This window comes from Heptranchias perlo, chromosome 30, assembly GCF_035084215.1.
Source record: "Heptranchias perlo isolate sHepPer1 chromosome 30, sHepPer1.hap1, whole genome shotgun sequence".
In the NCBI taxonomy this organism is placed as follows: Eukaryota; Metazoa; Chordata; class Chondrichthyes; order Hexanchiformes; family Hexanchidae; genus Heptranchias; species Heptranchias perlo.
The window spans coordinates 10,149,184-10,172,859 of NC_090354.1; the positions used below are offsets into that span (position 1 = coordinate 10,149,184).

General features: G+C 42.9%; 1 protein-coding gene across 1 annotated transcript in view; it reads right to left on the reverse strand.

Annotated features, from left to right (window-relative positions):
* Positions 1-23,676, reverse strand: part of LOC137300113 (zinc finger protein 385D-like) — a 164,008-nt gene that overhangs the window by 35,529 nt on the left and 104,803 nt on the right. The window lies entirely within an intron of this gene.

Here is a 23,676-nt window from a genome sequence, read left to right on the forward strand (position 1 = left end):
TTGCCCAGAAACCTCCCTGGCAGCACCAATGGTCCCATTGAATTCCCTGAGCAAGGGAGCTAATCTGGAGGCCAACACACCTCCACTACTAGGCAGCTCCTCTTCCAGCCTCAGAAGTGAGAACTCCAGGCCTACAGAGTCCCAGGTCCTGGGTTCACTGGCTGTCATCTGCCTTTTAAGGCTACATTATTTGGCACTATTTGAAACTCAGTGCTGTACATCCTGTTGGTTTGGGGATTTTTAACACAGACTCTTCTTTTGCCTAATGGCTTTGTTCCTGTTCTGTTGAACATGAGCAGTGAAATGTTAGAATCCTGTAGCTCTCTTCCACTCCAAATAGTCTCAGGTATTTATTTTCAGGTAAGACATTGACTGTAGACCACTGTAACCTGATCAGTTTGTTGTTTGTGAGCCTATTGCTATATAATGGCCAATTTGCCAATGGTTGGGGAAAAGCAGCCTTGGGCATGGTACGTGCTGATGACCCTGCCAGATTCAGTGGGGTCACTTAATTTAAATAACGCTGGCATATGTGGACTGGTGCGAGATGAAGGCATTGTTGCTACTGCCCGTTCACCTGCATTATTTTGTTCTTGTGGTCTGACACCTCCTGTATGCTGATGGAATGAAAGCCTTTCTGAATCATATATGTCATCAGGGGTCTTGATGGTTAGGTGTGCCATCAGTGAGGTCCTGCACTTTAGGGGGGCCTGCCACTTGGTAAAAGCACTGTACCCTTTCTTACTGTCACCTCTTTTCTATGAGGAATGTGACAAAACTGGTTCCATGGCAAACAAGAATTCTGTGATCTGGTTGGTACATCGGTGTACTGAGGTTTGACAAATATGACAAATGTCATCATTGGTGGCTTGAAAAGATCCGGTGGCATAAAAATGTGATGCTCTGCTGCGGGAAGGGCTGTTCCTGTATTAGAAATTCTCTGTTAATGACCTAACTGTGTCGCTGGCTCCCTCATGAAGCAGAGATGGCAAAGGCAGATCTTCGCAGACATGACTGGTTAGGTGTGCTGGGGTCTGAAAACATAGTTCCTTGGCTGAAACCAAGTGGGTACCAGGCATCCAAGATGCAGGTACAGCTTCCTCTCCTCCAACTGCCCGAATGCCTCTTCTTCCTCCAAATCCACGACTGCTATGGCAAGGCTCAATGAAATGCCCATGCTGAGCAGAGTAGAGATTGACAGCTACTTGCTCGATTCTGTGCTGCACCCGATGGCTGCTCCCTGAGTAAACAACAACAACTTGCATTTATATAGCGCCTTTAACGTAGTAAAACATCCCAAGGCGCTTCACAGGAGCGTTATCAAACAAAATTTGACACTGAGCCATATAAGCAGGTATTAAGACAGGTAACCAAAAGCTTGGTCAAAGAGGTAGGTTTTAACGAGCGTCTTAAAGGAAGAGAGAGAGGTAGACAGCCAGTGAGATTTAGGGAGGGAATTCCAGAGCTTAGGGCCAAGGCAGCTGAAGGCACAGCCGCCAATAGTGGAGCAACTAAAATTGGGGATGTGCATGAGGCCAGAATTGGAGGAGCGCAGTGATTTCTGGCACTGTCTGAAATTCCTGGCACCCCCCACAAAGGCACAAATCTTGACTCATACCCTTCCACAACCCAGGAATTTTGGAGCTGCACTTTTTATTGCTTAACCAGTTTAACCAACTACAATGCAACTGTAAATCATACAAACACCTCCAGGTAAGAGGGAACAGTCAAGAAACTTCCTATGACTCTGGAGGCGAGGTTAAATAAGATCGATGCAATGGATAGAAAACAATGAGAAAGCCACGAGGTCCAGTAAGCTAAAAATTCAAATAAAACTAGTTCGTATAATGAGGCTTGCATTGCCAATCAATGCAGCCTTGAAAATGCTGGGATATTTCTTCTGCTCATAACATGGCCCAATACAATATCAGGTGCTTGAGCACAATTTATTTTCATTATAAATCTGAAACATGTAATATGAAAGTGACAAGTGCTCCCGAATACCTACATGTACTTTGCAACAAAATCGGCTGCTGAATATGAGATATACCTTTCTCTAGAACCACATTCACTTAATGCCTCATAAATTCAGGTATTCCTACTTATACATTTATCACTTAATTAACCTTTACACTGTTGCTAATCCAAAATGTGGCATGGTGGTGAGCTGCTTTTCAGCTGCACATTTAGACTAACCAATAAACGGAATGGAATTAATGCTTTTTTCAACTGGGAAAATGTTAATAGATGACTAAAATTTTATTTGGTAAAAATCCATATGTGCCGTTAAAAATGGAACATCAGCTTATTCTCACTTTATAGGAACAGGTTATTAACATATTTTGAGGTACTAGAACAGGTCACTAATGCCTGATCAAGGAGCCAACTCCAGGAAAGAAGAATTTTGACTATTGATGAACTGAAGCTGAATATTATGGTTTTCTTGTATCAGGATTTTCACAATGTGTTTATGGTTATGGTGGCATGAAGGTGACATTAAAAATCCAGTATAATGCTGCTAAATTCTCCGACTCTACTGCAACCCATCTATGGTGGGTCTTTATAGCGCTTTGTACATAGTCCCAAACTGGCACCAGCCTGAGGCCCACTCCAGAGATGGATCTGATTTATTTTGATTCAGAATGCACAATTTGAACAATTTATTCAGTAGTGGGAACTGGAAGTGGATTCAATAAGTTTAGGACAGCAACAGAGCTAGTTCTCAACAAGAGCTCTACCTCAGAAATAAAGGGGGGAGGGGGTGAATATGACTAAAATACAATTTCTGTTTTAGCCTCACATTTCTTGCGTTATATCCATCTTTTATAAGTTGTGCAAACTCAGTTCAGAGAGAAATTCTGCTTATTTTGATGAGATTTCAAATGGTTGGAGATGATTTGTTTGACTTGTAGCAACAATATTCTGTGGTCAAGAATTAGTCAAGACACTCTGAAAGGACAACTGGGGTATTTCTTGCCTGAAAAACAGGAGGCTGGCAATGAAAAATCTGGGGGGAGGGGGGAGAGGGCACCTTGGCTGCCTCATTAACACTCAAGGCCCCTGCCTGATGCAATTTTTCAGGAGAGCCTATAAACAGGTGAGCAGCCAACCTTCTCGACAGAGACGGGAGACTGCTTAGATATGTAAAAAGGGGTTGCACGCCAGTTGTAGGACCCTGATTGCAATTTTCAGGTGCACATGGGTGGACTGTCCACTGTGCATGCTTTGCCTAGTTATACCAGGCGCTGAGCAGCCTAACCAGCAGCAGTCCTTAAAGGGACTGCTGGAGATGCTCACAAACAGCCCAGGAAACTTGTCATTTCTTTTTTGATGGTGCCAGGAGGAGGAATGCTGGGCCTAGACCCCCTCCAAAAAAACTTCATCCCTCTGCCGGCCTGTTTGAGGGGTCCCCAGGAATCACCTTAGGCCTGACCTGCCGGCTGGCTCAGTGCAGGAGCTGGCTGATATTGCGCTGTCTCGGAACCAGCGAGCTGCAGCAGGGGGTGCGCCTACTTGGCACTCGCAGTTTGCAGGTGGCATGCTCTTAAGGCTTGGGCCTCAAAATGACTCAGGCCTCAAACAGATGGCAAGAAGGCCACTCCGCCAATTAAGGGTCCATTTCTGGCGCTACTTTAGCGTCTAAGATGCTAACGATAGCCTACAGGGTGTCAACCGCTCAGCACTCTAATTCCACTGTAAGTTAGACTATTGTATTTGTTAAAGGGTTCCATTTCAACTGTATCGTTTACTCCCAGTGCTATTGTATGTTAATCACAGGGGAAATGTTATTATGTCACAGGGTAAAACAGTATTGTTACTTTGATATTTGAGTTAATCAAGGTTGATGGGTATTCCCATCTTCAAAAGGAAAAATATGCTTACAAACAGCGCCATGTCCACAGGTCTAAAGTTCTCTTTCTCCATCTAAGCATGTCAGAAAGGAGTAATGTAAACCTATGTTAAGTACATTATCATTATAGGAAACATCCCATGACCAAAATACATCGCTGTTAAGCTTTGTGGACTATTTGTATCTACCTAGAGCAAGTCCAATCTTATAATGGATAATTATTTCCTTATGGACTCTTTCCAAATCTTTTGTACAATTATTGTGCTGTATAATATTTGTTGTCTATGTCTTTGCTTCTCTAAATCACCAATGTAAGTAAACTGAATCAGTAGTTTTAGTTTACATAAAGTCAGTCTAGTGTTGGTTACTTTCCAGCATCAGGACTGACAAGAGATGTTGTGGGAATTCTCCCTAAGTTCCATTGTGCAGTATTACTGCTGAATGGGGTAATTGCTAGCTCAGGCCTGTGCTAATCCAGTAAGGCAGAGAGTGAAAAACCACTGATTTCAGATCATAATCAATGAGGTCCTCTTCAGAAAAGTGTTGTCAGATCTTTTGCATGAGAACGCATGGTTTGAAAAAGCCACATCAGCAGTATCAGCAGTAATATTGACAGCACAACCCCCACCAACTTTCAATACTACTCGGAAAGCAGCATAAAATCCAAGTCCAGGCATCTATTGGGTTTAGTTGGTTGCTACTTTCGTCAAATCCAAAACCGGACAGAAGCACAGATAGGGGCAATCGGGGTGACTTCCCACTTTTTCTTTGCTTATGATGAAAATTCACTGACAATGTTTAAAACTAATGACTCCTCATCATAAGACAAGAAATGGGAAAGTGGATTTATTTCTTAAAAAAATCAGACTCTTGGGTCTGGATTTTTCTCTGAACAAAAAGAATTGTGGAATACATGTTTTCCTTTAACTAATGAGCTGCTAACACAATCATGAACAGCCATTGTTTTGAACGATGCGATTCAGAGAATGTGGGGGTGAAACACGCCTTTTGCGGGATTGCAAAACGGGCGGCAGTGAATCAGCAGCCTGTTTTACACCCTGCCTAATTTTCTTTTCCATTCACTTTGAAGAAAGAAGTTGCATTCATACTGTAGTCCCCCCATGATCTCAGGACACCCCAAAACGCTTCACAGCCAATGAAGTTACTTTTGAAGTGTAGTCACTGTTGTAATGTACGGAAATGTGGCAGTTTTTTTTGTGCACAGCAAGATCCCACAAACAGCCAAGCGATAAATGGCCAGATAATCTGTTTTAGTGATGTTGGATGAGAGATAAAGGTTGGCCAGGACACCGGGGAGAATTCCCCTGCTCTCACTGGAATAGTGCTGAGGGATCTTTTACATTCGCCTGAGAGGGTAGACGAGGCTTCAGCTTAACATCTCATCTGAGAGCTATTCCACATTGGAATAGCTTGATGGCACTCATTATCCAGGATTATGTAAGAAAAGGGCCACTTAGATGAGATGCTGGCATCCATGAGACTGTACTGCAGCAGGAGTCAGTACTCATGGAGAAGGTAGAAAAAGGGGCGATAGTAGGGGTGGGGGAACAAAAATCTCCGTATGCTTGGGAGATGAGTCAAAACATCTGAGAAGACCTTAAAGCCAGCACTATAGTTGCTTAATGCACATGGTCACTCTCAATACCAGCAAGGTAACAATAGCAGGAATTCACTCACTGCAGATAAAAATGCCTTCACCCTCTGGCAACTGCAGTCCACAATACAGCTACTGCTTTATGCTCCTGAGGAACACAGAGTTATCTGTTTGGTTTCTCCGTCAGCCTCTTTCCTCCCTCCCAACACAAATACGCAATATCAGATTGCCTTTCAGTGTATTTAATTAGAAAGGCAGGTGCATCAGTCTCTGAGACACACGCCTGCACAGAAAAACCATTATCTGGGCTCTGAATTCCATTCCAGGACCAAGCAGACAGGTGATTACAGAATTATCAACCCACAGACTGTCTACATCTCACTACTACTTGCTCGTAGCCTGCCTTTTTCCTCGGCTTTGTTCCAAAAGTTAGTTAGCAGCCACAGTGCAAATACTGTAACAATAAAGGTTTGCTGGCATTACCGGCATCTCCGGCATCTCCACGAAATAGATCCTGACAGTAAATTAGCCAAAGAACAATCTTTGTTCAAAGACTGCACTAATCAGATGGAAATGCTCCATGAGCTGAACTCCTGCTCACAAAAGAAAACAATTACAATCAAGGAGCATGTAATCCATTTTTCAAATATAACATATTGCATAAATATTCATTATGTCTTTCTCCCTGTACAAATTACGCAAGTTAAACCAACAGCTTTCCAGTCCATGTGATGCAATCTGTACTAGGAAATACACCTTTTGCTTTTTCATTGTCATCTGGCCCCAAAGCATCTTTTCTACCAAATTCCAGGTTTCATTAGTTGCCAAACTGATTTTAGTCAATCGGTATGTTACCAGCACAGCAGATAACATCTATCGTCACGTTAAAAAATGGACAGGGCCAGAATAGGGGCGAGGCAAAGGGTAGGGTCATGACTTAAGCTCTGATAACTGCTTTGCTGCTGGTGTTATTTCATTGGAAACCTTAATAACTAATGTCTCCACATCTCAGAGGGCAGAAGTGGAGGAAAAGAAAATAGACCCAAAGACAGAAATTTTAGCACAAGGGCCCATATGGCCCCTTCTTGGCTACACTGATTTTAGTCCCCTCTTAAGGCTGATTTTACATAGTCCCATTTTTCTGCACTCTCCCCGTACCCTTTTGTATTCTCAAGTAACTATCCACTGGCCACCACCTGTGGCAAAGCATTCCATATTCCGAAAAACTAGACTCATGGTCAACCCTAAGGATTCTACAAAACCTCCAGACTTAGCATCTCTTTCAATTAGAAAAAATGAAATATATACAATCTGGAAAATATCACACGTTTGAATCAGTTTTGTGCCTGGACTTGTGCATCATGTCAGTCACTTGCTGTGGTCACTTAACCACCTGAAGCCATATTTTAGTTCATTTATAAATGCCATAAATTGTAGTGAGGCCAATCTCTCTAATTTTGTATTCCTTCTCAATGGCGATTCAGCCTTTTCCCTGTAGTTTATTTTGATCAGATCTAGCTGAGTGCAAATAAGGGAGTTTTGCAGCTGCCATACTGGATTTTAACTGAGCAAAACCTTTATAAGTAAACCTTGTGGATTGATTGATTTAATATGGAGACTGAATAAATTCAATTAACATTAGAATAGAAGGTTTATCAGGCCTCTGGCACCACTTCCATACCTAAGGAGGATTGGAAGATTGGAGCCAGAGCCTCCACTGTTTCCATCCTCACTTCCCTCAGCAACCTAGGATGCATCCTGTCCCGACCGGGTGACTTTTCTACTTTGAGTGCTACCAACCTTTTAAGTACCTCCTCTTTATCTATTTTTATCCTATCCAATTTCTCTACTACCTCCTCCTTTACTGTGACATTCTTTTTCGCCTCTCCAATTTTCCTTTCAATTTTCTCCCCTCACCCATCACTCGTGAAGGCACTGATGCAAGCTGGGGCATTGGTTCCATTGGCAGTGGCACCTCACCCGAGAGGCCACGTTTCACGTGTGAGCCTTGAAAGTGACTTGTGTCAGGCTGTTTCAGGCTGTGGGAGCCATCACAGCCAAGCCCAATCCTGTCTTCAGTCGATGTCTATACACATGCACTTCAGTGGCAAGAATCGTGGCCACTTTTTTCCCTTTTCAAATCTGGAGCCACTGAGGCTCAATCTGCCACAACGACCAATTTAGATCAGCTAACCATAGTTTTAAGAATGTCTAGATTTTAGCAAGAAATCTTATCCAAAGTTTCAAAGTTTGTTGTTATGGTCTCCATGCAGGCTTGAGCAAGTCTAAAAACAATTTTCAAATATATATAGACTCCAGGATTGGTTTAGTTTGTATTTCGCTGACCATTCCTTTTTGAACCCGAGAGGTCAGCAATCCAAAATAAAGGGGGCTGAATTTCAGGTCACCCCACCAGGCTCCTCCCCCCCCTGCCGAGATTGGGCTTACCCCCTGAAGGGAACCTACCATTAACAAGCCTGGAGGTCGGCTGGGCCGCCTGATAGTGAGGTGACCCGGAGCCAACGGGCTGCCCCAGGGCGATCAGTTTCTGGCGTCAGCCAGCCGGCCCAGTGCTAATGAGGCCTAGTTCCTCAAAATGAGCCGGGCCCCCTGCTAAGATTACTGGCCGATGCGTTCTGCCCCTGGATGTTCTGGTCACTCTTTTCCAAGATTTAGAAGAGATGGCTTTGTTGGAATGCATGGCAGTTACAAGATTCTCTCAAAGAAGGCAATCAACTGTTTGATCACCTCATGAGAGGAACAGCCTAAAAGGGAGTGGGCTGAGGGGCAAAATCATGCTCAGAGGGGGAGGGGGACTATTTATTTTTTACCTAAAATGCTAAACATCATTGTTCTTGTGTATTTACTCGGAAGCTGCCATATGTCGTTAGGTTTAACCCAATTGCAATCAGTTGGTTATGTAACGTTATGCTTTCTGCATCACCTGCAGATGCAATACCACTAGACCTTGAGACAATTCAGTGTTTTTAATATATTATAAATTTGCTTCATTTTTCACACTTTGAACAAAGTCTACTTGGCACATTCCCGACCAAAACTTTTTTTTTGTTAATCGGAGGGATTGACTTATTGTATTTTATGTTACATATCTTAAACCTTAATCAATATATGACTCAAACACAACAACATGTTTAATCCATCTGACTGGCCTTAGATCCCAACAAGTCAGAGTTAGAAATAGTGTACTGTCATTCCAATAAGATAAGCTTGGGACGAAGGCTGATTTTTCTCTGCCTCCTTTCGGCACAGTGCCTGAGTACTTGCGTCTTTCTCTCTTTTTTGAATGCCAATTGCTGTACATTTCCAGCATTTTCTGCTTTTACCTCGGCTTTCCAGCATTCCTATCCCTCGTTTTAAAAGTTTCTTCCTGCCATCCTTTGTTTCGATGCTCCCTGCTGCAAGCAAGACCCAAATGATTGAGTAGGTTACTGACCTTTTCCCAAGCTTCTGCTACAGTGCTCTTGAGCTGGAGCTTGAAGGTGCACAAGAATGGCTTGAGGCAACACACCTGCCAATCTTCCTTCTCTCCCCATGAGTAAATACCCATCCTTCGTTCAGCATGTTAGAACAGCAAAGTGCTACCTTTTTGCTTTGGATTTTAAAAATGACTTGCGTATTTAAAGGGACACCTCCTTCATAAAAAACGTATTTGGTGAACATCCCCCATCTTCTTGTAAACACACAGGGGCCTATCCTTAGCGCCCTACGTGCACCAATTCCTGGAGCATTAGGGACAGGAAGCGGGGCAGAGACCTGTAATGCTGAGTCTCTGCCCCTTATGTGCATGACGAACATTTGCTGAAACCATATGGGTGGGAGAGGCAAACAGGGAGGAGCACTGAAATACCTTTTAAATGACACTGAAGTAACATTACAATGCCTTATGCAGTGTCCTAGGCCCAACCATCTTCAGCTGCTTCATCAATGACCTTCCCTCCATCATAAGGTCAGAAATGGGGATGTTCGCTGATGACTGCACAGTGTTCAGTTCCATTCGCAACCCCTCAGATAATGAAGCAGTCCGAGCCCGCATGCAGCAAGACCTGGACAACATCCAGGCTTGGGCTGATAAGTGGCAAGTAACATTCGCGCCAGATAAGTGCCAGGCAATGACCATCTCCAACAAGAGAGAGTCTAACCACCTCCCCTTGACATTCAATGGCATTACCATCGCTGAATCCCCCACCATCAACATCCTGGGGGTCACCATTGACCAGAAACTTCACTGGACCAGCCATATAAATACTGTGGCTACGAGAGCAGGTCAGAGGCTGGGTATTCTGCGGCGAGTGACTCACCTCCTGACTCCCCAAAGCCTTTCCACCATCTACAAGGCACAAGTCAGGAGTGTGATGGAATACTCTCCACGTGTCTGGATGAGTGCAGCTCCAACAACACTCAAGAAGCTCGACACCATCCAAGATAAAGCAGCCCGCTTGATTGGCACCCCATCCACCACCCTAAACATTCACTCCCTTCACCACCGGCGCACTGTGGCTGCAGTGTGCACCATCCACAGGATGCACTGCAGCAACTTGCCAAGGCTTCTTCGACAGCACCTCCCAAACCCGCGACCTCTACCACCTAGAAGGACAAGGGCAGCAGGCGCATGGGAACAACACCACCTGCACGTTCCCCTCCAAGTCACACACCATCACGACTTGGAAATATATCGCCGTTCCTTCATTGTCGCTGGGTCAAAATCCTGGAACTCCCTTCCTAACAGCACTGTGGGAGAACCGTCACCACACGGACTGCAGCGGTTCAAGAAGGCGGCTCACCACCACCTTCTCAAGGGCAATTAGGGATGGGCAATAAATGCCGGCCTTGCCAGCGACGCCCACATCCCGTGAACGAATAAAAAAAAAAAAAAAATTTTCTGGGGTACCACTGGACAGTAGTAGATGTGGGGTTGCGCTTTCAAATCGAAGATTTGTAAAGAGGCAGCCATCAATTTCTGCTGTTTGTGATGTTGCAGGGCCAATTTCCAGGTCCATTTCACTATTTCTTTGGTGCTGCAGGGCCAATTTCTAGGTCTATCTCACCATTTCTTTGGCAGGGCTGCACTGTGGCTGTGGGGGTGATTTGGTTGCTGCTTCTGGCAGTAGCTGCCAAGCCAAGATAATGCTGGGGACCTATGCTGTTACAGGCCTTCAACAGCACACATCTCTCACCTCCGATTTGCAGAAGTCCCGTCTGGCACTCAGCTAACACATGTAAATAAGTTGAGCCCAGAAAAACAGCTGGGTCTAGCAAAGGTCAAGTCGGGGACATGTGAAAAGTGCACCATCCAACTTATGGGCTGGGGTGGGAGGGAAGGAAATTCAGCCCCATGATGTGGTGACATAAATTGCAATGAAATATGCAACATCGTTATGATAAAATGATGCATGGCCTTTTCTCCCATACAAAAAAAGTCTCCAAAACCTATTTTCCATGAAGATGGGGCTCCTTGAATGTTGGTCACCTCTTCATTCGGTGAGCCCAGCATGGTCTCAGTTAATTTTCCTCCCTCTTTACCTCTGAGCAAGTGGCCTCCACTTAGGTTTACTGAAGATATATACTGGCAGCTGTGTTGTCACAAGGTTTCCAGTAAATGTTGACTCTATGTACACTTGACCAGTGAAAATTTGAATTCTAAACTCGGGGTGTGTATGGAAAAGATAATTTTCAGTTAAACAACACCTTGGTGATGTACTGATGGTTACAGTCTGCTACTAGGCTGACTGTAGCAGACTGTTTACACGCAATTTTTCTTAAAGCTTATTGGTACCAATACATGAAGTAAACCTAGTGACCATGCTATGGGGGTTTTGACGCTATGCGCCATTTTGATGCTGTGTGCCAATTCCTCAATCCTTGTTACTTCTACCACAAGGAACTCCAAATGCTGCTCGCTGAAACAAGCTTTCCTTCTGCTTGAGGACTTAATTGCGGCTGGACCCGCAGCCATTTCCACTTGACTCTGCCATATTCTGTAGATGCCAACCTTGAGGCTGCCTGTTTGTAACTGTCTCATTAATTTTAAAAACATTGGCCCAGAAATTGCTTGGAGCAGTGAACCAACAGTGCTCGCCGCTCCATAGATTTATACTAACCTACTAACTTACCGCGGTCTTTACTGGGTGCACTTCCTCCAATAGGAAGCGGAGAAGAGCCCAGCCTTAGTTACAGCAAAGCTAGGACTTATGGGAGAAGTGAGAGGATCACTTTCTCCCCTCGACCGATCAGATTGCAGCATTTTGAAGAGTTTCTGCAAGCTGGAACGTAAAATCCAGAAAGTGAAAGGTACAACACTGAAATCATTTGTGAAAACAATTATAGACAACGAAAAAAAGGGAGGGTAAGAAATAATTAAATTAAATAAGAGAGATATATGGGAAAAGTAAAATTTAAAAACTTTTTTTTTAATGACTAAAAATTATTGAAATAAGGTGTAATGAGACTCCACATTTTTAAAAATTAATTTTTAGTTGTTTGACCTTGTATTTGTATAACCTTAGTTTAAACCTGGTTTATCTTAGTTTTGTGGCAATATTAGTTACTTTCCAGCTGGGCAGATGAGCAAGTTGGCGCTGAACCACTGTTTCCACTGATACCAGCCGGCCATATCCCTTTAATTCGAAGCTGTAATATCGCCGGTGAACCAGTAGGAGCAAGTTCCGGATTTCTGCGTTTCACTGCACATGTGTGAACGCCGGAACTTGCTCCCCGATTTCGCCACTAACAACGGTGAGTGCTGTTGAGCTCACCGTTCTTTTTTAAGCAATTTCTGGGCCATTGTGACAGTACACATCTTTTTGCTGTGCATTATAAATATAAGGCAAAAGAAAAGAGATTCGCAAATCTACAAGAACCGTCTGTAAATAACGTGTTTCCCCCAATAAATACATACTCAGTAAAAAATAGTTTGGACAATTTTGCTCCTGATTTACATCTGATGGATAGGAAACTTCTCTGAATTCAAACTGGATGCAAATGAGAAAAATAAGACCTACCTAAATCTTTCAGAATCTGGATGAGTTGGGAAATCTATTTAAGCTCACAGCTCATCCCTGTCGTTTAATTTTATTCTCACACGAATGCGATTTGCCATACTCATTAAAATTAACTCTCTATTGGCCAACGTTAAACCATTTAGAAATAAAACTAGGTAATGATTTTCAAAACCCTCCAGGTAACTCTGAAAAAGAAACTAGTGCAGTGACTCTAACAATATTTTAAAATAACATTATTTTCCGGTTCTCACTGGAGTTGACACTCAGATACCAATTAGCACTGCTTCCTTCAGCACACATTAATTGATATGAACATCTAAACCTATTTGGGTTTACACCATATGTAATGTCCAATCTATCACCAACTATCTGGGTCAAATATAAATGTCCTTAATGTGTGGATTGGAACTGCCCATTTGCTCTGCTCTCTGCCAGCAGGTCCACAAGTTTATTTTCTGCCCACCCACTTGCAAGTACGTGCCACTGTGCGTGGGTCAAAACAAGGTTAAATTGGGGTTGTTTATTAATAAGTGTCGGCGAGATCGGTCGGGCAGCAGGGAAATGGATGTGGCGAGTGGAACAGGGTAGATGCAGCGTATGGAATCTGTTGATTTGTTGAAAAGGTTTGCAGCCATGAATAGCACTACCACCTTTCACCTGGTCTAAAATCAGACATGAGGCAAAATAAGTTTGAACATTGGGTTTGACCATGGCTTGAATTCTGGAGTTTGCTTTGTCAATGATGAAAATTCATCAAAATGCCATAAAACTCATTCTTTCAGATCATAGCAACAATAACAACTTTCATTTATATAGCCCCTTTAACATAGAAAGACGTCCCAAGGTGCATCACAGAGGTGTAATCAGGCAAAAATGAACTGTTAGCCAAAGAAAGATATTAGGAGGCTGACCAAAAGCTTGGTCAAAGAGGTGGATTTTGAAGAGAGTCTTAAAGGAGGAGAGGGAGGTGGAGAGGCAGAGAGGTTTAGGGAAGGAATTCGCTGAAGGCATGGATAAACCAGAAGTAAGCGAGAAAAGTTAGCTTGCATTTTAAGAAATGTTTATACAAAAACTGACACTCCAGTACAACACTGAGGCAGTGTGCACTGTCACAGGTGCTGCCCTTCAGATGAGATGTTAAATCAAGGCTCCATTATGTCTGTACCGATGCAGCAGGGAATGCTACTGGTGTCCTGACCAACATTCCTCGGTCAGCCGTAGATTGTCTGGGAGTCTCCTAGAATGAAAGATGAATCTCCTGGGCAGTGCTGCTAGCAACCCGGGAGAAAAGTAGAGTTTATATTTTGCATTTGCAGCTCATATCTGTGGTTTGCACCTGCGTTCTTTCTTTGCTTGCTCGTGGGTGGCCTCCTGGTTCCCGGAACTTCTCACACAGCAGCTGCTGGTGCGAATACTCGACTACAGGCGACCCAATCGTTATGCGGTAAATGTAATACCAACAACTTGCATTTATATAGCGTCTTTAACATAATAAAACATTCCAAAGCGCTTCACAGCAGTGTAATCAGACAAAATTAATTGACACCGAGCCAAAGAAGGAGACATTAGGACAGGCAACCAAAAGCTTGGTCAAAGAGGTAGGTTTTAAGGAGCATCTTAAAGGAGGAAAGAGAGATGGAGAGGCGGAGAGGTTTAGGGAGGGAATTCCAGAGCTCAGGACCCAGACAGCTGAAGATACAGCCATCAATGGTGGGGCAAAGGAAATCGGGGATGTACAAGAAGCCAGAATTGGAGGAATGCAGAGTTCTCAGAGGATTGTAGGGCTGGAAGAGGTTGCAGAGATAGGTGTGGGCGAGGCCATGGAGGGATTTGAACACAAGGGTGAGAATTTTAAATTTGAGGAGTTGCTGGACCGGGAACCAATGTAGGTCAGCGAGCACAGGGGTAATGGGTGAACGGGAATTAGTGTGAGTTAGGATACCGGCAGCAGAGTTTTGCATGAGCTCAAGTTTATGGATAGTGGAAGATGGGTGGTCGGCCAGAAGAGCATTGGAATAGTCGAATCTGGAGGTAAAAAAAACATGGATGAGGGACTCAGCAGCAGATGAGCTGAGGCAGAGGTGGAGACTGGCAATGTTACAAAGATAGAAGTAGGTGGTCTTAGTGATGTTATTAGCAAGCAACCGTTGCAAATTGTGCGCAAACATCACATGTTCACATGTCACATGATCAAACCTCCAGCAACACCTGCAACCAGAGTTGGCAACTCTAGTCAACCAATACCACGAAAAATCAGATTAACTGGTCATTTATTTTACTACTGTTTGTGGGAGTTTGCTACACACAAAATGGCTGCTGTGTTTGCCAACACAACAGTCACTGCACTTCAAAGTAATTCTGTCTGTGTGAAGTGCTTTAAAATACTTCTAAAAGACAGGATAAGATACTATATAAGTACAAGTCTCTCTTTTTAAATATGGATGGGCAACCCATGTCACAAAATAAGGAAATATTTAAGTTACTAATTCCAAATTGATCCTGGTGTGCCAATTCTCCAAGTATTGGGTTTCCTTGAAGTCAGGATTGATTCAAATCAAAAATTCACAGAATTTACGCTGGCTTTACATAGATTCTAGCTCTAATCCGGCTTCCAATTGCTAGTTTAAATGGGGCTAGCTTAAACGAGTAACCTGTCAAGGGGCCCATTCATTAAACTCAGAAACCTGTTCCATTTTCCGTGAAACCAGTCTGCTTTTCCCTGGAGGCAGAATCCTCAGCAGGGAGGGAACCTCTATCAACGCTTTTCATCTGGAGATGAATTTATTGACCTGCAGTCTCTTGTAGCGAGGGAGTATTGTTTTGTGTCCAATCAGGAGTCCGGTGTGCACTTAATGGATTTTGTGTGTTAGGAGTTCTTATAGAAGTTTGATAATAAACTGCAAAGAGTTTACATACGAATAAGTTTACAATGAACAGTACTGAAAGTTATCAAAGTACAATTAAAATAACCAAATACTTAGCAGTTTAAAACATATCACAACACATTACATACTTGGCCTGCTGTGCTTCTATCTGTTTTCTAGATCTTGCTACTCATCCCCAGTCTGTCCTACGTCTCTTCATTTGTAAGTTGCTTCCAGTTTGTCCCGTTCTCTCTGTTTTCTGGATGTAACTAACTGCTTCCCAAACTATCCTACTTGTCTCTACCTCTTTTCTAATCTTACTACCTGCTTCCAGTCTGTCCCATTTTCTTTTATATTCTCTGGTTCACTAACTGCTCCTACACACTCTCAGTATTATATATTTTGTTAGTGTTCACAGTCTGCCCTGCTGCTACGTGGTTATGGACTGACTGTTTCTACATTTGGCTAGCTGGTGTGTGTCTGTATACTCCCTGCTTTGGTGCCAAAGTCTATTAGAGTTGATGTGTGAAGAATCTTGTAATATAGAAAAAGAAAACATCAACAGTGTTACAGAAGTAAGAGGGAAAGATGGTACATGCTTCAAATAAGAAAGATCAAAACCATCTAATTATAATCAACTCTACACGTGTATTATAGAACAGAAAATCTATATAAAGGAATTTAAAGCACTGTCTGGGTTAATGCTTCGGGTGGCTGTCCTTTGATCTTCTGATGCCAGAAGTATGAAATCAGAAGATCAAAGGAACAATTATGTTCCAACAAGTAACAGTATTCTAACTGAGACAGTGTTATAAAAAAGAGCATTATTTTGAAGACCTACCGTAGCTGTTAAAGATTTATTAAATATTCTATTGAATGAATGCTGCATTGAACTGAGTTTACTTAAAGTAATTCAAAATGTTAATTCTGGAGGGTTCCAGTATCATCTGTGACATATTTAGTTGAGATTCTAGATTTCTTGGTCTAAAAATACAGATGTGTTTATTCAGGCACATCTCATGCAGGCAGAGCACAGAACAGAAAAATAATCTCTCACAAACAAGATTATGTACCATGTAGCAGCGAAATGAAAAACAGGGACAGCCGAAGCAGAGGTTCAAGCGAATCCTCTCAATGCTAAATGGGCAGTGAAAGGAAAAAAATATATATCTGGACAACACATCATCAGTCTCTCATGAAGCCAAATCATGTGAATGAGTGGTTAATAAACAAAACTGGAGGACATTTTCTATTAATGCCCTCTTTTGAATAGTTATGAGCTCAGTAGTAAAGAGCACTAGAATTCTTAATAGGAAACAATTCAACTTCAAAAGTCCATTTTTTTTCCCCGTAGATCATCACCACCCTTCTTTCTCATAAGAAACACATGCAATTGTCTCTTGAACCCATTGATACTGTATGCTTCAACAGCGTTCCTGGGTGATCACCATTAATGCCCTCTTATCGATGCTGCTTGGTAAATCAGCCCACACTTGCCTTGTTACTTCACCTCCTGTTTCTCAAGCACTCAGAATTTAATGGGAGTTTCCAACATTTGAGGTGAGATTATGAAAAATGCCATCAGAAACGTTTGGTAAAATCCTTACTTATGGTTGTTTTGACATCACCAGAAGTATGTTGTAACTATCCGAATCAGACTAAAAAAATTCCATTAAGAACACTCAATGGGAAAACATTTTATCTTTTTAGTAAGGAAGTTGTAAACATGTTCTTTATGCTGATTTTCCGATTTAGTTATAAATAGCAAATAGTGGAAATCTTCCCACATTGTTATTTGCAACAAAACTTGTCCATAGTATTCACTTATGGGACTGATGTCTGGTGGTCTTCACTGGCAGGTAGGGTTAAGTGTGCATTAGCTTAACGATCAAGTAGCAACATTATTCAGTGGCACACACAGATAGTGGCGGCTTTTATTTAGTGTTGGGATTGGTGTAGGATTTTGTGACATGCCATTTTGCAGTGAGTGAAGATAGAAATCTCCATTAATGCTATCTCAAGTAAACTGCTCTATGTATTTAGCTGGTGTATGGGCTTCACTCATGTGCCACACGTAACACCACAACTATGTGGGACCATGCTATCAGTCTGAGTATATATTTAAATAAGAAAATAAAAATACTTTACAAGTGTTTATCCAACAGGACAGAGTTTTTTTGTCTCAGCCTCACAACAGAGGATCAAATGTTTATTAGAATCTCCTTTTCCAGGTAAGGGCATTGTCCCCCAGCAGTGTGTAACATTTTGGTAGCTGAAATAAGGAAAATCGCATTGAAAAGAAATTAAAACAAGGGCCCGAACATTTGGTGGCACAAAGTTCTGCAAGTTACTGCAAAATAAAAATGAATTTAGTTTTACCACCGGTCGGAATCCCAAAACAAGCACCAAAATGTAACATTGCCTCTGCGGTTTTTTACTACAGATTTGAGTCCGAGTCAATAATACATTGTTCGGACCTCATTCACTGGTAACTATATACCTGTGTGCAGGTGGTCTTTTGAGACAAGCTCCACAGTGTTATCGGTGATGAAGCTAAATACCAGAGGAAGAACAATTTTCAGAATGAGGTTACAGCTCCAATGCTCAGAGTTAATGACTGGTAAAACTAATTATGATGAAACGATGATAGTAGATGCAGTTCAGAGTCAAGCCCCAGGGTTAATCTGCTTCTTTCACAAAGAGCAAGTCAGGCTCTTGGCAGATTTCTTTTGAAGTTTCCTTCCAGCTTAAATGCACTTCTAAAACCGGGCCGCTTTATGATATCATCAGAATTCAGTTTTCTTATTTTTAAGCTACATATTCAGTAACAGCTATGCTATAAACATCAACACACCCAGACTGGTACCTATGACTCCCCGTGTTTCTGAGTTCCCAAGCTCAGTTTGATCACGAGACGGGGGGAATGAGTGGAAGTGAGCCCAGTAGGAGGAATGGGAAAATCACATACTGAGTCAATTATGGGCTGCTCTCAGTAACCAGTGCAGAACAGCAGTTGCCAGAGGCCTTAGAAGTGGTCACCTGCCCTCTCAAGTAGCACGAGGGTACATTCCATGAGGAGGGACAGGAACCCAAAATGATGAGAGGAGCATAAAACAAAAAGTATGTGTGAAAAAAGATTAATTGCTGGTTTAGAATTTCATTAAAAGGCTGCAACAAAATTAAGGAAAGCCTTCACACAATCACATTTTATTTCATGTAATTTTCAGCACCATGAGTAAGTCTATAACTGTGAAAGCCTGCAACTCCTCCAGACTGACTGCAATATGAAGCTGCTGCCTGTACAGTATTTAGTGACTAGGATATTTATTTCAGTGGTTATGATCTTGGGACGTCACTCAGGCCTAAAAGAGACAGATGGGATGCACAGACCTTTTTATTGAATCAAGTTCCACACTGAAGGTCTCTCGATAACTTTTAGCTGTTAACATCTTTAATATTCTCATTGATCTAAGACCAGTGTTATACAAAAAAAAATCATTGGCCCCGGTTTTAACTCCGGGCGGGAGTTTGGGGCCCGTGGCGGCCGAGAAGCGCCCACAACAGCATCGGTGTGAAGCCCAGGCCATTTTAACTTCTAGGCCTCATTTAAATGATGCAAGGCTGACTCCTGCCTGAACCCAGAGGGAACGATGAGGAGGCTGTTGCTGGGGACCCGAGGGAACAGTCCTTACATATTTACTTGCTTAAAATGGGCTAAGAGTTTCTGTAAAGCCAATTGATTAAGGAGCTGAGATCAATGAGATTATAAAACCCCACTACATTGCACACTTTAGCAGTAATTGAAGTGTGCAAGGGTTGAAATGGAGGGGATTAACTAGCTGCAAATCAATGGGGATTAAAAGATTGGTGTCACCTGACTCCATGTGGAACAGAACACGAAGTATTGGTATTGGCATTGACACTGGTGTTGATAAGCCAGGCCCTTGGTTCCAATATTCCATGCAAGGGAAAAAAACTCTGGGAGATGAAAACAATGGGAAAAGTTTCACGATGGGTACTAAATTTCAGGGTGATTTCTGTAAATGCAGAATCACAGAGCACAGAGCGTCTGGGTATAACTGACATGATGTTTTTCAGGTGCATCTTTGACAAAACTGTATACAACCACCAATGTTTGAGATCTGATCATATTTATTCCATACTAGTCCTGCGTTAGTTCTCAGCTTCCTAATTTTTGCAGATGATATAATTTGTTCCCAAGAGTATTCTATCTAAGAGAATAAACAAACTATTTCACATTCAAGACCTTCCCTGTTGTTTGGCAGCATCCTTACATTGGAATATAAGAATGTACAGGCCCAGAAAAGATCATTTGCAATCCATCTGATCAGTCCCTTCACTCATCCTACGTATTTTCTAGTTAACAAATACTGTTAAATAAATTCTCAATACAATGTAATAAATTATTGATGTCTGAATTTGTCAAATTATGAAATTGTTGCACTTAATAATATTGGAAAAGAAATGGCAACAAATCAGACATGGTTTTATGACAGGAACATGAAAAATATTGTGCTTTATTGCAAGAACCTCAAAAGTCTATTGTCATAAGAAATCTCAATGTAAAGATGTAAATAGGCCTGTGTGTTGGCATAACAGATTGGTATGCCAATGTAATACGCCAGGAAAATGCGTTCTGGTCTTGCAATTTCTACGCATCAAGTTTCTAATCTTGGCTATAGAGAGATGTGAACTGATTTCTCACAGGGAGGAAGAGAGGAAAAATTAGAAATTTATTCAACTCAGGCTTTTGTCATTCTGTTTGGCAAGCATTTATAGCGTAGTTCACCTTCTGCCTTGGAGTGGGGAAAAGCATGTCATCATCTACAGAATGGGAGAAAATATAATTATATATATAAATAAAATGGGCAGCCGATCTGCTACTGCCCATTTTATGCCCTCCCACCGAAGTTGAAAGTTCTGCAAATGGTCTTTTCTACCTGCACTCTCATCTATAAAGGTTTATGTATTTGCATCCCTAAATCTCTCCGTTCATCCACTCTGTTAACAGTCTTACCATTTAAGGTATTCTACCTTCCACTGATCTTTTTCTCAAAATAAACTGCTTAATGTTTCTCTGCATTTAACTGCCTTGACCACCTAACTGTCCACTTTGCTAATCTGACCACATTCTCCTGCATTCTTCCTCAGTTTGTTATGTCTCTTAATTTGGTATCATCAGTATCATACCTCTTGTGCCCATGTTCAACTCATTTACATAAATGGAAAACAAGAGAGGTCCCAGCACAGATCCCTGGGAACACCAGTACTCATATCACCACAATCTGAAAATTATCCATTTCCCAACTCTTTTGTTTCAATGACACCTAAAAGAATATATCATAAAGATCTTGTGAGATTCCTCATATTAACAAAGTTTTCTTAATGAAATGTTCACATGCAAGAGACTGCAGATAGACCATTTGTATTTTAAAACTGCATGCCGGTAGAAGTGACCATTCGCAGAGTGTGTTGGCTTGCTGTTTGCAGACCTCAATCCTTCCCCTGGTCCGGTGATGAAAAAAGATTGACAGCACGAAACCCAGAGAAGCCATTATTAAGACCATTTAAGACACCTAAGTTGTGATTTGTTTTTACATAAAACAATAAACAAAGCAAAGCAGGGACTTTTGAGCTATATGTGATGTACTTTTGACAGGAAAAATAATTTAACCAACTATAAAAAAGGGCCTGTAACATTTAATAAATAATAGTGTAAACAGGCTATATTTGATGCAGATTCAAACCTGTGCCGCTCACCAGCTTCTAGCCCAGCCTCAACCAGCAATATCTCTCCACCCAGTCTCAGCAATTCCTCTGCTCTTGGTGTCACCTCCTAGCCTCAGCCCCAGGAATGCCTCTGTGCTCCTGGCCTGAGACCCAGCCCAAGGGACACTTCTGCTCCTGGCCTCAGCTCTAAGAATGGCCCTGCTTCTAACTTGGCCCTGGGAATGCCTCCACTCCTGGCCTTGGCCCCAGGAATGAGTATTTTTCTGGTTTTAGCCCTAGGAATAACTTTCTTCTTCGTCCCAGCCTCAGGAACGCCTGCGTTCTCAGCTTCAGCTCCAGGAACATCTCCAGCTGCTTCCAGGCTTTGCCACTTCCAGTTGCCAGATGACAGAAAACTGACGCTGCTCAATATCTGGCTTCATGTTACATTTTCCAATGGACTTCTCTACTTCCCTCCCCATGCTCTATTACTCACCTAACTGCTTCAATCCCTGGCCAGTGCCAATGGACTACCTGTGATCAATGTCACAGGAGGTATAAAGTTTTCTTTTTAAAAAGAAATTAAATTTAGAATAAAGTCTATTAGTTCTGGACTGGTGAAAGCAACACAGTGCTTCCACAGAACAAAGATCTTTATCACATAATAAACACAGAAATGGAAAGACTGAAGGCAATAGATTAAGATAACAGAATATGCCAGTTAAACAATTTAACTGCAACTGAAGATAAAAAATCACTTTATTATGACTGTGCTACACTCAAGTGATCTGTAGCAAAGTAGATGTCCTTATACTATAAGACATTGGTGGTGGACAATTAAACAACTAATGGGAGGAGGAGGCTCAAGTGAACATCCCCATCCTCAATGACGGCAGAGTCCGGCACGTGAGTGCAAAAGACAAGGCTGAAGCGTTTGCAACCATCTTCAGCCAGAAGTGCCGAGTGGCTGATCCATCTCAGCCTCCTCCCGATATCCCCACCATCACAGGAGCCAGTCTTCAGCCAATTCGATTCACTCCACGTGATATCAAGAAACAGCTGAGTGCACCAGGTACAGCAAAGGCTATGAGCCCCGACAACATCCCGGCTATAGTGCTGAAGACTTGTGCTCCAGAATTAGCTGCGCCTCTAGCCAAGCTGTTCCAGTACAGCTACAACGCTGGCATCTACCCGACAATGTGGAAAATTGCCCAGGTATGTCCTGTCCACAAAAAGCAGGACAAATCCAATTCGGCCAATTACCACCCCATCAGTCCACTCTCAATCATCAGCAAAGTGATGGAAGGTGTCGGCGACAGTGCTATCAAGCAGCATTTACTCACCAATAATCTTCTTACCAATGCTCAGTTTGGGTTCCGCCAGGATCACTCGGCTCCAGACCTCATTACAGCCTTGGTCCAAACATGGACAAAAGAGCTGAATTCCAGAGGCGAGGTGAGAGCGACTGCCCTTGACATCAAGGCAGCATTTGACCGAGTGTGGCACCAAGGAGCCGTAGTAAAATTGAAATCAATGGGAATCAGGGGGAAAACTCTCCAGTGGCTGGGGTCATACCTAGCACAAAGGAAGATGGTAGTGGTTGTTGGAGGCCAATCATCTCAGCCCCAGAGCATTGCTGCAGGAGTTCATCAGGGCAGCGTCCTATACACAACCATCCTCAGCTGTTTCATCAATGACCTTCCCTCCAACATAAGGTCAGAAATGCGGATGATCACTGATGATTGCAGTGTTCAGTTCCATTTGCAACCCCTCAGATAATGAAGCAGTCCGTGCCCGCAAGCAGGAAGATCTGGACAACATCCAGGCTTGAGCTGATAAGTGGCAAGTAACATTGGTGCCAGACAAGTGCCAGGCAATGACCATCTCCAACAAGAGAGAGTCTAACCACCTCCCCTTGACATTCAACAGCATTACCATCCTGAGTCCCCCACCATCAACATCCTGGGGGTCACCAATGACCAGAAACTTAACTGGACCAGCCACATAAATACTATGGCTGCAAGAGCAGGTCAGAGTCTGGGTATTCTTTGGCGAGTGACTCACCTCCTGACTTCCCAAAGCCTTTCCACCATCTACAAGGCACAAGTCAGGAGTGTGATGGAATACTCTCCATTTGCCTGGATGAGAGCAGCTCCAACAATACTCAAGAAGCTCATCCAGGACAAAGCAGCCTGCTTGTTTGGCACCCCATCCACTACCCTAAACATTCACTCCCTTCTGCACCGGCGCACCGTGGCTGCAATGTGTATCATCTACAGGATGCACTGCAGCAACTTGCCAAGGCTTCTTTGACAGCACCTCCCAAATCCACAACCTTTACCACCTAGAACGACAAGGGCAGCAGGCACATGGGAACACCACCACCTGCACGTTCCCCTCCAAGTGACACACCATCCCGACTTGAAAATATATCGCCATTCCTTCATCGTTGCTGGGTCAAAATCCTGGAACTCCCTACCTAACAGCACTGTGGGAGAACCTTCACCACACGGACTGCAGCGGTTCAAGAAGGCGGCTCATCACCAGCTTCTCAAGGGCAATTAGGGATGGGCAATAAATGCTGGCCTTGCTAGCGAC